Below are 17,830 nucleotides of genomic sequence, written 5' to 3'. Positions count from 1 at the left end.
AGAAAACTAAAAGTACACTGATAGCATATCTGTAGGGAAGGAAGGCAACACATTACTAAACATAGGCTGGTATTAATTAGGGTCATGCAAGAATAAAATGTGCTAATTTCATTAAGAGATGCACGCCACTTAATGAACTTGATATAAACCATACAAATACAAATCCTACTAACCCAGAACAAAATTATTTTAGACATTTCTAAAACAATGTGCTCCTATTTCTAAAACAATAAAACAAAATTAACCCCTTAACGACCGCCGATACGCCTTTTAACGGCGGCCACTAAGGGTACTTAAACCACAGCGCCGTTAACGGCGCTGTGGAAAAAGTGAATAGCGCCCCCCAGAGTCGGATTTTCTCTGGGATCTCGGTTGCCGAGGGTAGCTGAGACTCCAGAGAACATGATTCGGGGGGTTTTTACCGACCCCTGAGTTGCGATCGCCGGTAATTAACCGTTTACCGGCGGTCGCAACAAAAAAAAACGCGATTTGCCATTTAATTTCTCTGTCCTCCGATGTGATCGCACATCGGAGGACAGAGAAATAGGGTCCCTGATCGCCCCCAATAGCCCCCCAATACTCATCTATCTCCCCCGGTGCTCCTCGTGGCTCCCGATGGGCACCGCCATATTTTTTCCGCCCGGCACCCGGAAGATCTTTGGGGTCTCGGCTGCCGGGGGTAGCCGAGACCCCAAAGAACATGATTTGTTTTGCGATCGCCGGTAATTAACTGTTTACCGGCGACCGCAAAAAAAAAAGCGATCTGTAATTCTCTGTCCTCTGATGTGATCGCACATCAGAGGACAAAGAAATAGGGGAATTCGGGGACCTTATCATACTCACCCGGTGTCCCTGGGTCCTCCTGCGTCTCCTACCGGCCGGCTTCTTCCTCGGGAAAGAAAATGGCGGGCGCATGCGCAGTGCGCCCGCCATCTGCCGGCCAGCAGGAGAGACGAGTTGGGGCTAAAATTAGGGTTAGGGTTAGGGTTAGGGCTAGGGTTAGGGCTATGGTTGGGGCTAAATTTAGGGTTAGGGTTGGGGCTAAATTAGGGTTAGGGCTAGGGTTAGGGTTAGGGTTAGGCTACTTTCACACTAGCGTTTTTTGGCTTCCGTCGCAATGCGTCGTTGGAGAAAAAACGCATCCTGCAAAAGTGCTTGCAGGATGCGTTTTTTCTCCATTGACTTGCATTAGCGACACATTGCGATGGATTGCCACACGTCGCATCCGTCGTGCGACGGATGCGTTGTGCTTTGGCGGACCGTCGGCACAAAAAAACGCTACATGTAACTTTTTTTGTGCAACGTGTTTTTTTGTGCGTGGAAAAAACAGCATCCGCTGCACCCGTTGTGCGGCGCTTACAACGCTAGCGTCGGTACGTCGGCCCGACACACTGCGATGGGCCGAGTAGGACGCTAGTGTGAAAGTAGCCTTAGGCTTCTTTCACACTTGCGTCGTTACGGGGCGGTCGCAATGCGTCGGCCCGACGTACCGACGCACGTTGTGAAAATTGTGCACAACGTGGGCAGCGGATGCAGTTTTTCAATGCATCCGCTGCCCAGTCTATGTCCTGGGGAGGAGGGGGCAGAGTTACGGCCACGCATGCGCGGAAATGGCGGACGTGACGTACAAAAAAAGGTTACATTGAACTTTTTTTGTGACGACGGTCCACCAAAACACAACAGATCCAGTGCACGATGGACGCGACGTGTGGCCATCCGTCGGTAATACAAGTCTATGGGCAAAAAAGGCATCTTGTGGGCACATTTGCAGAAAGTTAGGGCTAGGGTTAGGGTTAAATTTAGGGTTAGGGTTCGGGCTAAAGTTAGGGTTAGGGCTAGGGTTGGGGCTAAAATTAGGGTTAGGGTTGGGGCTAAAGTTCTGGCTAGGGTTGGGGCTAAAGTTAGGGTTAGGGTTGGGGCTAAAGTTATGGTTAGGGTTGGGGCTAAAGTTAGGGTTAGGGTTGGGGCTAAAGTTAGGGTTAGGGCTAGGGTTGGGGCTAAAATTAGGGTTAGGGTTGGGGCTAAAGTTATGGTTAGGGTTGGGGCTAAAGTTAGGGTTAGGGTTGGGGCTAAAGTTAGGGTTAGAGTTGGGATTAGGGTTAGGGTTTGGATTAGGGTTGGTATTAGGGTTACGTTTGGGATTAGGGTTGGGATTAGGGTTAGGGATTAGGGTTAAGGTTAGGGTTGGGATTAGGGTTAGGGGTGTATTGGGATTAGGGTTAGGTTTGAGGTTAGGGTTGAGATTAGGGTTAGGGGTGTGTTGGATTTAGGGTTTTGATTAGGGTTATGGTTAGGGTTGAGATTAGGGCTGTTTTGGGGTTAGGGTTGTGATTAGGGTTAGGGATCGGGTTGAGATTAGGGTTAGGGGTGTGTTGGAGTTAGGGTTAGAGTTAGAATTGGCGGGTTTCCACTGTTTAGGTACATCAGGGGGTCTCCAAACACGACAGCCAATTTTGCACTAAAAAAGTCAAATGGTGCTCCCTCCCTTCTGAGCTCTGCCGTGCGCCCAAACAGTGGTTTACCCCCACATATGGGGCATCAGCGTACTCGGGATAAATTGGACAACAACTTTTGGGGTCCAATTTCTCCTGTTACCCTTGTGAAAATAAAAATTTGGGGGCTAAAAATCTTTTTTGTGGGAAAAAAAATATTTTTTTATTTTCACTACTCTGCATTTTAAACTTCTGTGAAGCACTTGAGCATTCAAAGTTCTCACCACATATCTAGATGAGTTCCTTAGGGGGTCTAGTTTCCAAAATGTGGTCACTTGTGGGGGGTTTCTACTGTTTAGGTACATCGGGGGCTCTGCAAACGCAACATAACACCCACAGACAATTCTATCAAAGTCTGAATTCCAAAATGGCGCTCCTTCTCTTCCGAGCTCTGCCGTGTGCCCAAACAGTGGTTTACCCCCACATATGGGGCATCAGCGTACTCGGGATAAATTGGACAACAACTTTTGGGGTCCAATTTCTCTTGTTGCCCTTGTGAAAATAAAAACTTGGGGGCTAAAAAATCTTTTTTTGTGGGAAAAAAAATATTTTTCATTTTCACTACTCTGCATTATAAACTTCTGTGAAGCACTTGGGCATTCAAAGTTCTCACCACATATCTAGATAAGTTCCTTGGGGGGTCTATTTTCCAAAATGGGGTCACTTGTTAGGGGTTTTCACTGTTTAGGTACATTAGGGGTCTGCAAACGCAACATAACGCTCGCAGACAATTCTATCAAAGTCTGCATTCCAAAACGGCGCTCCTTCCCTTCCGAGCTCAGCCATGCACCCAAACAGTGGTTTACCCCCACATATGGGGTACCAGCATACTCAGGACAAATTGGACAACAACTTTTGGGGTCCAATTTCTCTTGTTACCCTTATGAAAATAAAAACTTGGGGGCTAAAAAATCTTTTTGTTAAAAAAAAAATATTTTTTATTTTCACGACTCGGCATTATAAACTTCTGTGACGTATTTGGGCATTCAAAGTTCTCACTACACATCTAGATAAGTTCCATGGGGAGTCTAGTTTCCAAAATGGGGTCACTTTTGGGGGGTTTCTACTGTTTAGGCACATCAGGGGCTCTCCAAACGCGACATGGCGTCCGATCTCAATTCCAGTCAATTTTGCATTGAAAAGTCAAATGGCGATCCTTTGCTTCCGAGCTCAGCCATGCGCCCAAACAGTGGTTTACCCCCACATATGGGGTGTCGGCGTACTCAGGACAAATTGTACAAATTATTTTCACGGCTCTACGTTGTAAACTTCTGTAAAGCACCTGGGGGTTTAAAGTGCTCACCACACATCTAGATAAGTTCCTTAAGGGGTCTAGTTTCCAAAATGGTGTCATTTGAGGGGGGTTTCCACTGTTTAGGCACATCAGGGGCTCTCCAAACGTGACATGGCGTCCGATCTCAATTCCAACCAATTCTACATTGAAAAAGTAAAACGACACTCCTTCTCTTCCAAGCTCTGCGGTGCGCCCAAACAGTGGTTTACCCCCACATATAGGGTATAGACGTACTCAGGAGAAATTGCACAGCAACTTTTGTGGTCTAATTTCTCCTGTTACCCTTGTGAAAATAAAAATTTGGGGGCAAAAAGATCATTTTTGTAGAAAAAATAGGATTTTTTATTTTCACGGCTCTACGTTATAAACTTCTGTGAAGCACCTGGGGGTTCAAAGTGCTCACCACACATCTAGATAAGTTCCTTAAGGGGTCTAGTTTCCAAAATGGTATCACTTGTGGGGGGTTTCCACTGATTAGGCACATCAGGGGCTCTCCAAACGCGACATGGCATCCGATCTCAATTCCAGCCAATTCTGCATTGAAAAAGTCAAACGGTGCTCCTTCACTTCCAAGCTCTGTGGTGCGCCCAAACAGTGGTTTACCTCCACATATGGGGTATCAACGTACTCAGGAGAAATTGCGCAACAACTTTTGTGGTCTAATTTCTCCTGTTACCCTTGTGAAACTAAGAATTTGTGGGCGAAAATATCATTTTTGTGAAAACAAATGCGATTTTTTATTTTCACGGCTCTACGTTATAAACTTCTGTGAAGCACTTGGGGGTTCAAAGTGCTCACCACACATCTAGATAAGTTCCTTAAGGGGTTCTCGTTTCCAAAATGGTGTCACTTGTGGGGGGTTTCCACTGTTTAGGCACATTAGAGGCTCTCCAAACGCGACATGGCGTCCGATCTCAATTCCAGCCAATTCTGCATTGAAACAGTCAAACGGTGCTTTTTCACTTCCAAGCTCTGCGGTGCGCCCAAACAGTGGTTTACCTCCACATATGTGGTATCGGAGTACTCAGGAGAAATTGCACAACAAAATTTGTGGTTAAATTTCTGTTTTTACACTTGTGAAAATTAAAAAAAATGGTTCTGAAGTAAAATGTTTGCAAAAAAAAGTTAAATGTTCATTTTTTTCTCCCACATTGTTTCAGTTCCTGTGAAGTACGTAAAGGGTTAATAAACTTCTTGAATGTGGTTTTGAGCAGCTTGAGGGGTGCAATTTTTAGAATGGTGTCACACTTGGTTATTTTCTATCATATAGACCCCTCAAAATGACTTCAAAGGTGATGTGGTCCCTAAAAAAAACATGGTGTTGTAAAAATGAGAAATTGCTGGTCAACTTTTAACCCTTATAACTAACCAACAAAAAAAAATTTTGTTTCCAAAATTGTGCTGATGTAAAGTAGACATGTGGGAAATGTTATTTATTAACTATTTTTCGTGACATATCTCTCTGATTTAAGGGCATAAAAATACAAAGTTTGAAAATTGCTAAATTTTAAAAATTTTCGCCATATTTCCGTTTTTTTCATAAATAATCGCAAGTAATATCGAATAAATGTTACCACTAACTTGAAGTACAATATGTCACAAAAAAACATTCTCAGAATCAGCGGGATCCGATAAAGCATTCCAGAGTTATAACCTCTTAAAGTGACAGTGGTCAGAATTGTAAAAATTGGCTCGGTCATTAAGTACCAAATTGGCTCTGTCACTAAGGGGTTAAAAAGCAAGAATACCTCAAAAACAGTTACTGGCTTCTTGTGCATAGTACACTACTCAAAACATTAAAGCGAATACTAAAATACCACATCCTAGGTATCACTGAATTAAATATTCCATTTGCAAATGTCTACTTATTACATAGTGGAATGCGTTGAAACAATAAAACATAAAAATGATCAATGTAAGTCAAAATGAATATCCTATGAAGGTCTGGCTTTGGAATGATACTCAAAATCAAAGTGGAAAATCAAATTACAGGTTGATCCCACTTCAGTGGAAATACCTCAAGACAAGAAAATGATGTTCAATAGTGTGTGTGGCCTCCACGTGCCTACATGACCTCCCTACAATGCCTGGGCATGGTCCTGATGAGGCAGAGGATGTTCTCCTAAAGGGATCTCCTCCCATACATGGAATAAAGCATCAGTCAACTCCTGGACAGTCTGTGGTGCAACTTGGCATTGGTGGATGGAACTAGACATGATGTCGCAGATGTGCTCGATTGAATTCAGGCCAGTCCAAAGCATCAATGCCTTCATAATTCAGGAACTACTGACACACTTCATCCACATGAGGCCTAGCATTGTCATGCTTCAGAAGGAACCCATAGCCCTCTGCACCTTCATAAGGTCTCTCAGTGGGTCTGAGGATCTCATCCCAGTACCTAATGGCAGTCAGGGTACCTTTGTGTAGCAGATGTAGGGCTGTGCGGCCCTGCAAAGAAATGCCTCCTCACACCATTATTGACCCACTGCCAAACTAGTCAGGTTGGAGGATGTTGCAGGCAGCAGAACGTTCTCCACATGTGCTCAGTGTGAACTTGCTCTCTTCTGTGAAGAGCACAGGGTGCTAATGTAGAATCTGCCAATCTTGGTGTCCTATGGCAAATGTCAATTGCCCTGCACAGTGTTGGGCTGTAAGCACAACATCCACTTGTTGATGTCAGACCCTCATACCAACCTCGTGGAGTCTGTTTCTAACTGAGCAGACACATAGATATTAGTGGTCTGCTGGAGGTCCTTTTGCAGGGCAATGGCACTTCTCCTCCTGTTCCTTCTTGCACAAACGAGGAGGTAGTTGTCCTACTGCTGGGTCGTTGCCCTCTTACAGCCCCCTCCACGTCTCCTGGTGTATTGACCTGTCTACTGGTATATGCTCAATGCTTTGGACACTGTGCTGGCAGAAGGCTACGCTTCTTGCCAAATCTCGCATTGATGTGCCATGCTGGATAATCTGCACTACCTGAGCACTTCTGTGGGTTGTTGACACTGCCTCATGATACTGTACAGTACCCCTAGGTATACATCAATGACAAAATGCAAAAGTGATCAAAACAACAGCCAAAAAGGATGAGAACAGAGAAATGGTTTGTAGTCACATCCTGCAGAACCACTCATTTAAAGGGGTTGTCTTGCTAATTGCCTATCATTTCTACCTGTTGTCTGTTTCATTTGCATGACAGCAGGAGAAAGTGATTCACAATCAATGTTGCTTCATAACTGGACAGGTCTACTTCACGGAAGTGTGATTGACTTGGAGTTACATTGTGTTGTTTAAGTGCTGCCTTTATTTTTTGAGCAGTATATATATATATACACTCACCGGCCACTTTATTAGGTACACCATGCTAGTAACGGGTTGGACCCCCTTTTGCCTTCAGAACTGCCTCAATTCTTCGTGGCATAGATTCAGCAAGGTGCTGGAAGCATTCCTCAGAGATTTTGGTCCATATTGACATGATGGCATCACACAGTTGCCGCAGATTTGTCGGCTGCACATCCCAAAGATGCTCCATACAAGGCAGGATGGATCCATGCTTTCATGTTGTTTACGCCAAATTCTGACCCTACCATCCGAATGTCGCAGCAGAAATCGAGACTCATCAGACCAAGCAACGTTTTTCCAATCTTCTACTGTCCAATTTCGATGAGCTTGTACAAATTGTAGCCTCAGTTTCCTGTTCTTAGCTGAAAGGAGTGGTACCCGGTGTGGTCTTCTGCTGCTGTAGCCCATCTGCCTCAAAGTTCGACGCACTGTGCGTTCAGAGATGCTCTTAGGCCTACCTTGGTTGTAACGGGTGGCGATTTGAGTCACTGTTGCCTTTCTATCAGCTCGAACCAGTCTGCCCATTCTCCTCTGACCTCTGGCATCAACAAAGCATTTCCGCCCACAGAACTGCCGCTCACTGGATTTTTTTTCTTTTTCGGACCATTCTCTGTAAACCCTAGAGATGGTTGTGCGTGAAAATCCCAGTAGATCAGCAGTTTCTGAAATACTCAGACCAGCCCTTCTGGCACCAACAACCATGCCACGTTCAAAGGCACTCAAATCACCTTTCTTCCCCATACTGATGCTCGGTTTGAACTGCAGGAGATTGTCTTGACCATGTCTACATGCCTAAATGCACTGAGTTGCCACCATGTGATTGGCTGATTAGAAATTAAGTGTTAACAAGAAGTTGGACAGGTGTACCTAATAAAGTGGCCGGTGAGTGTATATATATATATATATATATATATATATATATATATATATATATATATATATATATATATATATATACTCTGTATATATATAATTTGCTGAAAAATTACCAAATCCATCAAATTCATTCCATTATAACAACAGTTATGCATGGAATATACACTGCTCAAAAAAATAAAGGGAACGCTTAAACAACAGAATATAACTCCAAGTACATCAAACTTCTGTGAAATCAAACGGTCTACTTAGGAAGCAACACTGTTTGACAATCAATTTCACATGCTGGTGTGCAAATGGAATAGACAACAGATGGAAATTATTGGCAGTTATCAAGACACACTCAATAGAGGAGTGATTCTGCAGGTGGGGACCACACACCACATCTCAGTACCAATGCTTTCTTGCTGATGTTTTGGTCAGTTTTGAATGTTGGTTGTGCTTTCACACTTGTAGTAGCATGAGACGGACTCTACAACCCACACAAGTGGCTCAGGTAGTGCAGCTCATCCAAGGTGGCACATCATTGCAAGCTGTAGCAACAAGGTTTGCTGTGTCTGTCAGCGTAGTGTCCAGAGGCTGGAGACGCTACCAGGAGACAGGCCAGTACATCAGGAGGCGTGGAGGGAGCTGTAGGAGGGCAACAACCCAGCACCAGGATGGCTACTTCAGCCTTTGTGCAAGGAGGAACAGGAGGAGCACTGCCAGAGTCCTGCAAAATGACCTCCAGCAGGCCACAAATGTTCATGTGTCTGCACAAAGGGTTAGAAACTGACTCCATGAGGATGGTCTGAGTGTCTGACGTCCCCAGATAGGGGTTGTGCTCACAGCCCAACACCGTGCAGGACACTTGGCATTTGCCACAGAACACCAGGACTGGCAAAATCGCCACTGGCGCCCTGTGCTCTTCACAGATGAATGCAGGTTCACACTGAGCACATGTGACAGATGTAACAGTCTGGAGATGCTGTGGAGAGTGATCTGCTGTCTGTAACATCCTTCAGCATGACTGATTTGGCAGTGGGTCAGTAATGGTGTGGGGTGACATTTCTTTGGAGGGCCGCACAGCCACCCGTGTGCTTAGCAAAGGTATTCTGACTGTCATTAGGTACCGAGATGAGATCCTCAGACCCATTTTGAGACCATACACAGGTGCAGTGGGCCCTGGGTTCCACCTGATGCATGACAATGATAGACCTCATGTGGCTGAAGTGTGTCAGCAGTTCCTGTATGATGAAGGCACTGATGCTAAAGACTAGCCTGCCTGTTCCCCCAAACCTGAATCCAGGTTTGTCCAGAGCACATCTGGGAGACCATATCTCATTCCATCCACCAATGCCACGTTGCACCACAAACTGGCCAAGAGTTCACTGATGTTTTTAACCAGGTCTTGAAGGAGAGCACTCAGGAGACATCCGCCGTCTCTTCGGGAGCATGCCCAGGTGTTGTAGGGAGGTCATACAGGCACGTGGAGGCGACACACACTACTGAGTATCATTTCCTTGTCGTGGGGCATTTCTACTGAAGTTGGGTCAGCCTGAAATTTGATTTTCCACTTTGATCTTGAGTATCATTCTAAATCCAGACCTCCATGGGATATTAAATTTGACCTCCATGGGATATTAATTATGATTTACATTGATCCTTTTCATGTTTTATTATTCCCAAGGCATTACACTATGCAATGAATAAAGAATTGCAACTGGAATATTTCTTTCAGTGACATTTAGGATGTGGTATTTTAGTGTTCCCTTTATTTTTTTGAGCAGTGTATTTTAAAAGATGACTCCTGGTATGACAACGCATGTGTGGGGAATTCTCAGTACGTTATAACTAGGGTTGAGCGACTTTTACTTTTTTAGGATCGAGTCGGGTCTCGTGAAACCTGACTGTCTCGAAAGTCGGATCGTGTGAAATCGGCCGATTATTGTGAAAAGTCGGGGGCCAACCGAAACACGAAACCCAATGCAGGTCAATGAGTATTTATTTAACTCTCTCTCTCTCTCTCTCTCGCTCTCATCCCTGCAAAGTTTGTGTTTCACTGTGCAAATCGCTATATCCCAAACGTTAAGATGGCGGTCTTACCCCCTGTGACGCCGCACAAAGCAAGCGTCATATGAAACGCGACTTTGGCGCGAAGATCGCTGACCGCATGGCCGATCCCACAGTGGGATCGGGTCGGGTTTCATGAAACCCGACTTTGCTGAAAGTCGGCGACTTTTGAAAATGTCCGATCCATTTCGCTCAACCCTAGTTATAACTAATATAGAAAAATTAATAGTAGTTTGACTATGTATTTAGTAATATTTCCCCTGAACATGTGCCGTCATAACAGTAAACATTCTAATGTATAATGGTAGACATCTTATTATTACCTATACATTCTATAGCCAGAAAACATCCATTAAACATATGCCATTATGACAGTAAATATCATGTTATATAGCAATGGACATCCTATTCTCCCCCATAGATTCTATGGCCTGAAAACATTCATAGATTAGTATATGTCCAGATATATTAGGTTCCCTCCTATAGTGCACAATACCTTGTTTGTATCCCAATGAAATATTAACATTAGGGTTGAGCGAAACGGATCGGACATTTTCAAAAGTCGCCGACTTTCAGCAAAGTCGGGTTTCATGAAACCCGACCCGATCCCACTGTGGGATCGGCCATGCGGTCGGCGATCTTCGCGCCAAAGTCGCGTTTCATATGACGCTTTCCCCGCCATTTTTTCAGCCAATGAAGGAGTGTGGGCAGCGTGATGACATAGGTTCCGGCTTGCTTTGTGCGGCGTCACAGGGGGTAAAACCGCCATCTTAACGTTTGGGATATAGCGATTTGCACAGTGAAACACAAACTTTGCAGGGACGGAGGGGAGAGAGAGAGAGAGAGAGAGAGAGAGAGAAAAAAAAACAAACAAAAAAAACCCTTTGACCTGCATTGGGTTTCGTGTTTCGGTCGGCCCCCGACTTTTCACAATAATCGGCCGATTTCACACGATCCGACTTTCGAGACAGTCTGGTTTCACGAGACCCGACTCGATCCTAAAAAAGCAAAAGTCGCTCAACCCTACTTAACATATGAGGAAACTAGGCCATAGGTATGACACTAGTAACTGTGACACTTTTATGTGTCATAGAATGTAAAGATATCTGGATTTGCTTAGACAATATTATAGGATGTAAAAAAAAAAGATGTATGAAAAACTGAAGGGAGAGTGAAATTACCTAATACTGTTCAGAGCTCCAATCCGCATTTAACCCTGCTTCCTCAGGGGGCGTGTGTGAAGTGGGGAGTGGATTGTGGGCTAATATATTAGTTAGCAACTAATAGGACAAAGAAAAACTTGCTGTGTTAGCTACGGATAGCTAACCTGAGTCTCTCACATGGTGCATCACAGGCTGTCTTGGGGCAGATGGAAAATCCTCTCCGTTTCCAGGCCATGGGGCTCAAGCCAGGCCTGGATGCCATGGCAACAAATGCCAGTGCAACCATGCATGTGCCGGTGCCCCACAGTGCTGTACTATACGAGGAGGAGCCTAGGAATTACAGCCGTGCATGTGCACTGAGACGTAGTGTGGTGGAGATAGACTGGAAATAGAAGCACAAGGGTGTATCAGCGCTAAGTGGAAAAGCCATATGTGACTCGGGTAAGGAGAACACAAAGGGACATAAAATCAGGGGACAGTGAGTGGTACGCAAATTTAAAGTAACCTGTCACCCCCAAAATCGAAGGTGAGCTAAGCCCGCCAGCATCAGGGGCTTATCGACAGCATTCTGTAATGCTGTAGATGAGCCCCTGATGTATCCTGAAAGATGAGAAGAAGAGGTTAGATTATACTCACTCAGGGGCAGTCCCGGTCCGGTTCTGTAGATAAGCCCCTGATGCTGGCAAGCTTAGCTCACCTTCGATTTTGGGGATGACAGGTTCCCTTTAATGTGATATGGTTCTGTATTATAATTGTTATTGATAACCAATTTCGTGAACCAAGCTTTAAGGGGGGGGGGAGCATACAAACTATGTACAAGTGGATCAAACTACCGTTCAATACTTAGATAAATAGTGAATATGAGGTGAAGTGAATCCCTACATTAGAAACAAGTATTACTTCTTAAAGGGTGTACTGTGATCTTGAGGATGTGAATTGAAAACCGGTGATGAGGGATGTGATTAAAATATTTCTTAGCAGTGAAGGATTGAGGGAATACTTTGTGGTTTGTCAGTGAATAAACATATGCTAATGCCAAGCATATAGAAGTAAATAGGTCATTGGTATTACGAAAGCTAGAGTAAATCCTATTCGGAACCCATATTGATGACAGGTTATCAGAAATCATATATTCTCCAATGACATCTAGACTGTCCCACTAGAAAAGGCACTGATAACATAATAGTCTTTCCATAACATAATTATGAGATGCAACATTAAACACCGTTCAAAATAATACTTAATAAAATCTAAAAATAAGGAGAGGGTAAATATAAATATATGACTGAAGTTGGAATCCACAATTCCCATAATTAAAGTCAGTACAAAAGTTGATTGGATATAGAGGTCAATTATTGAGGTGATGAATCCTTGAGGGTATGGAAGGACAGTTCCTTAACTCTTGATAGAGAATGCAGTCATGTATTTGAGTATGATATCCATATTTGTTGATTCTGAATAGTTCTCTTGATGTAATCAGAACGCAAAGTACTAGGAACAACGAATAGAAGGATGAAACTCCAAAACACCAAATAAAGAAACACCTTAGTTGCCACTGGAACAAATTTCTATCACGATTTTGATTCCAATACTGCAAGAGGTAGGAAAAAAATGAATAAGTTCATATACCTTCCTTAATATCATTTTAAGTATATGTTTAATCACCATGTTTATACATATAAGGAATTAGCCCAACCACTAACTCTGAATAAATAGACAGACAAAAGGACAAAACAATGAATACATAAATTTGTAAATTTACATAGTAGTGCAATACCCAAATAGAGATCAGAGAACAGACCCAAAGCCATAGTGCTTATTTAGATCTGCAGGTGCCATTGTGACTAACCTGAAAATCCATTTACTTTAAAGTTGCACTATGAATTTACTTACCTCTACGTGGACCCACCTGGATTTGGTTAATAGATTTGATCTTTAGTAATCATGAATTAGAATTATGGAACATTTTAAAATGTCTGGGTAACATCGTCAGAGGCTCATCATTGGTTGTTGTTCTCGCTTTGGCATTATCCCTAACATGTTTCCTTACCCTAATTTTTAGTTCCCGGATAGTGAGACCTATATACAATTTGCCATATGGACATTCGACTTCATATATCACACATTTAGAAGCACAGGTGAGGTTTGTTTGAATTGTAGCAAAAACTCGGCACTCAAACTTAGCTTTATAAGTGGTTTAATTGTATCCACGCTTAGTAGCAAAAAAACATTTCAGTCCTATTAGCCGGACCTTCATCAGTCACGTAGCAGAAGGTGGACGCAGTCCGTGTCTCAGGAGTGTAGCCGAATCCGGGAACCGCAAGTCCATGTGACGGATGGTGGATGCCGCGTCCCCTTTAGAACAGACACGCAGGCTCTAGATCTCCTAAGGTTATCTGCCGCATTTGGCTACACTCCTGAGACACAGACTGCGTCCGCCTTCTGCTACATGACTGATGAAGGTCCGGCTAATAGGACCGAAATGTTTTTTTTGCTACTAAGCGTGGATACAATGAAACCACTTATAAAACTACGTTTGAGTGCTGAGTTTTTTGCTACACTTCATGGTATTGGAACCTACTCTGGCACCTTATATACGGCGGTACACGCGCTTATCTTTCTAGGTTTGTTTGAATGACATACTCCTTTGATCCTTTTGTACCCTTAACTGTCTTGGCGTTAGTCATGCTTAGACAGGCTTTACAGATGTCACACAGGCAGAATTCCCAATTGTGATTATCCAGATGAGAAGTTTTCATGCCCATATAATGGCTATGGACGAGGAGGTTCCCTAAAATTCCTTGAGTGATATGATGTAACTTAGGAGCCATCTGCAAGGAAGTTACAAAGGTTTGGGGTTACATGTAGAACTTTCCAATGTTTATTTAAAGGGAACCTGTCACCCCCCTCAGGCGTTTTTAACTGAAAGAGCCACTTTGTGCAGCACTAATGCTGCATTCTGCCAAGGTGGCTCTTTTAGTTCGGGTCCCTACCAACGCTGAAATAATCATTTTTATAATGTGCCCCTCATACCAGAAGTTTGTTGGGGGGCATGTCTTTTCCCCCCTGACACAAACACCTCCCAGCCGTCACTCAGGGTCTCCGTGTGCCGGGCGCTGCCTCCATTTCCTTCCTGAACATCCCCACACCTGTGTTGTAAGTTTTTTTTTCGGGCATGCGCAGTTTGCGCTGCACTTCGACTCCCATCACATGATGGGAATGTACAGCGCAGGTGCCAGGGACGTTCAGGAAGGAAATGGAGGCGGCGCCCGGCACACATAGGCCCTGAGTGACGGCTGGGAGGCATTTGTGTCAGGGGGGAAAAGACATGCCCCCCTGACAAACTTCAGGTATGAGGCGCACATTATAAAAACAATTATTTCAGCGTTAACAGGGACCCAAACTAAAAGAGCTACCTTGGCAGAATGCAGCTTTAGTGCTGCACAAGATGGCTCTTTTAGTTAAAAACGCCTGGGGGGTGACAAGTTCCCTTTAAGATATCGAGCCATTCCAATGGCTGTTATAAGTTGTAATTAATATCATGTTCTCTGTAGGTTCCACATGTCTGATGTTTTGATTAGGATATAGGAGTGAGTTTCTGCAGGTCCTACTAGCTGTTTTAACAGCCAATCGGAGCAGCTGAAACAATGAAGTCCCAGGCTAGGATCGAGTACCGATGTACTCGATCCTAGGGCCAGTGCCCGGCAACGCCCGGCAACAACCCCCCCCCCGGATTGGCACGATCGCCGATCATATCAATCGCGCCAATCGCAGGGCACAGCGACGGTATTACCGCGCTGTGCCATGCTGTACCGGCCTGGATCGGTGCTACAATAGCACCGATCATAGGCCAGAGCCTAGTGCAGGCCCAGCAGGGCCTGCAGGAGCTGATTGATGCGATTGATGCTATCGACGATCGCGCCAATCACAGGGCACAGCGGCGGTATTACCGCGCTGTGCCCTGCTGTACCCTGCTCCCTGCTGTACCCTTCGGGATCGACCTGGATCGGTGCTGCAATCGCACTGATCGCAGACCAGAGACTAGTGAAGGCCCAGCAGGGCCTGCAGGAGCTGATTGGCGCGATCGATACTATCGACGATCGCGCCAATCACAGGGCACAGTGGCGGTCACGTTGTGACCGCTGTGTGCCCTGCTGGTGACCTGGCTGTGACCTGCCTAGGATCGGAGGGATCCTAGGCAGTTGCCATGGTCACCAGGGCCTGCAGGGATTGGTGGGATCAATGTTATCATCCGATCCCACCAATGACAGCTGACAGCAGCGGTGTGACTGCTCTGTGACCTGTCACCTGCAGGTGACCTGTCTGACCAGTCTGCAGGGGTCCCCACTCTAGCTGAGGACTCCTGCAGAGCGGTCACACAGCCAGATTTACTCTTGCTGGGCCTTGTGGTGCTACAGACGCCTGTAACACCACAATCCCTGCATTAGAAAAGAAAGAAAGAAAACCGAAGAAAGAAGAGTGACTACAAGCGTAAGCGTTATCAGCCCCTACCCAATCTCTCTTCACCCCCCATCCCCCTTCCCCCCTCTTTTTTCCCCCCTCCATCCCTCTTTGCGCCGCCTCCGTGCGCACGTTTAGCAGCCGCCGAGCATTGATTGGTGACGCAGTTCACCGATCAACACTCGTGCTCGCTTTTTTTTCATCAGCCCCCTTTGCCCAATTTCGCACACCCATCCCGCAGCCGCCAAACTTTGATAAGTGACGCAGTTCACTTATCAAAGCTTGTGCCTCCCGTTTTCCTTTTTTTTCCACCACACCTGTGCGCACACCCAGCAGCCGCCAAACTTTGATAAGTGACGCGGTTCACTTATCAAAGCTCTCGAGCCTGCCCTTTGCTTTTTATTTCACATCTCCATGCTTTTACCCAGCCGCCACGTCTAACCCGTGCCTTCCTTTTCTTTTTTTTTTTCCCATCCCCGTGCGCTCACCCAGCCACCGCATCTAACCTGTGCCTTCCTTTGTGCGCTCACCCAGCCGCCGCGTCTAACCCATGCCTTCCTTTTCTTTTTCTTTTTTTTCACATCTCCGTTCGCACACCCAGCATCCAATGAACTTTGATAAGTAACGCGGTTCACTTATCAGAGCTGTCATGCCTGTCATTTTTTTCTCACATCCCATTCGCACACCCAGAAGCCACCGAACTTTGAAAAGTGACACCGTTCACTTATCAGAGCTAGGGTCTGCTGTTTTAGACTTTTCTTTCCCAGGTATTTTTTTCCCTATTTGCTTTTTTTTCCTTTAGCTTTTTCTTTTCAGAGTAGTTTGCACCAAGCACTATCCCCCCACACTTACACATAGTTACCAATAAAGTGCACCCAAGCACCATACTTACAAAAAAATGTCCTGCTCTTCCCGTTCGTCTCAACAGCGCTATTCAGCGGAGGAGGCATATTCTTTCCTTGCCTCTGACACTGATACCGAGGGAGAGGATCCCACTTTTTTCTTATTTTTCCGATTCTTCCTCATCCTCTTCCCACTCCTCATCTTCCTCCTCCGGCTCTGCGGAACCGCCATGCAGATGCCGCAGGACAGAAGATGAGGCAGTGCCCATCATTGATGAAGATGAAGAGCCCACCATTGCCGATGACGAACTAGCTCAACCCTCTTCGGACCCCGTATGGACCTCACCACCTGAAAATTACAAGCCACTGCTTCCTGATTTTGTGACAGAATCAGGAATCAAGTTTGACACCACCATCCTCACAGAACTAGACTTTTTCAAAGTCTTTTTCTCTGAGGCTTTCGTTAACCTCATGGTGGAGCAAACTAACTTGTATGCTCAGCAATTTTTGGACCAAAACTCGGGTTCATCATATTCTAACTGGTCTCCTGTAGACGCAGTTGAAATGATGCAGTTTTGGGGCCTGGTCCTCCACATGGGGATCCTGAAGAAGCCTGAACTTCGGCTATATTGGAGTGTTGATATTTTATATGACACTCCAGTGTTCCGAATGGTCATGACCTGTACGCATTTTGAGGCCATCCATAAGTTCCTGCATTACAACGATAATGCACGGTGTCCCGCACGAGATGACCCCAACTTTGACCGTCTGTTCAAAGTTCGGCTGGTCATCGAACACTTCAACAAAAAGTTTGCTGAAGTGTTTTTGTTAGTGTTGAGCATTCCGATACCGCAAGTATCGGGTATCGGCCGATACTTGCGGTATCGGAATTCCGATACCGAGATCCGATACTTTTGTGGTATCGGGAATCGGTATCGGATCCATTTTACTGTGTAAAATAAAGAATTAAAATAAAAAATATTGATATACTCACTAGGGTTGAGCGAAACGGGTCGATCATTTTCAAAAGTCGCCGACTTTTGGCTAAGTCGGCGTCTCATGAAACCCGATCCGACCCCTGTGCTTGTCGGCCATGCGGTACGCGACTTTCGCGCCAAAGTCGCGTTTCAATGACGCGAAAAGCGCCATTTCTCAGCCAATGAAGGTGAACGCAGAGTGTGGGCAGCGTGATGACATAGATCCTGGTCCCCACCATCTTAGAGAAGGGCATTGCAGTGATTGGCTTGCTGTCTGCGGCGTCACAGGGGCTATAAAGGGGCGTTCCCGCCGACCGCCATCTTACTGCTGCTG

General features: G+C 45.2%; 1 long non-coding RNA gene across 2 annotated transcripts in view; it reads right to left on the bottom strand.

Annotated features, from left to right (window-relative positions):
* LOC143809668 (uncharacterized) overlaps positions 1 to 11,440 on the bottom strand; it is a 181,421-nt gene extending 169,981 nt beyond the window's left edge. For both annotated transcript variants that reach the window (XR_013222377.1, XR_013222375.1), the window contains exon 1: positions 11,235 to 11,440. This is a non-coding gene — a long non-coding RNA (uncharacterized LOC143809668). The remainder of the gene's footprint in view (positions 1 to 11,234) is intronic.
* Positions 11,441 to 17,830: the final 6,390 nt, after the last annotated feature.

Source organism: Ranitomeya variabilis, chromosome 2 (assembly GCF_051348905.1).
Source record: "Ranitomeya variabilis isolate aRanVar5 chromosome 2, aRanVar5.hap1, whole genome shotgun sequence".
Classification (NCBI taxonomy): domain Eukaryota; kingdom Metazoa; phylum Chordata; class Amphibia; order Anura; family Dendrobatidae; genus Ranitomeya; species Ranitomeya variabilis.
The sequence above is the reverse complement of the archived record's forward strand: the minus strand, read 5'-3'. Positions and strand labels throughout refer to the sequence as shown.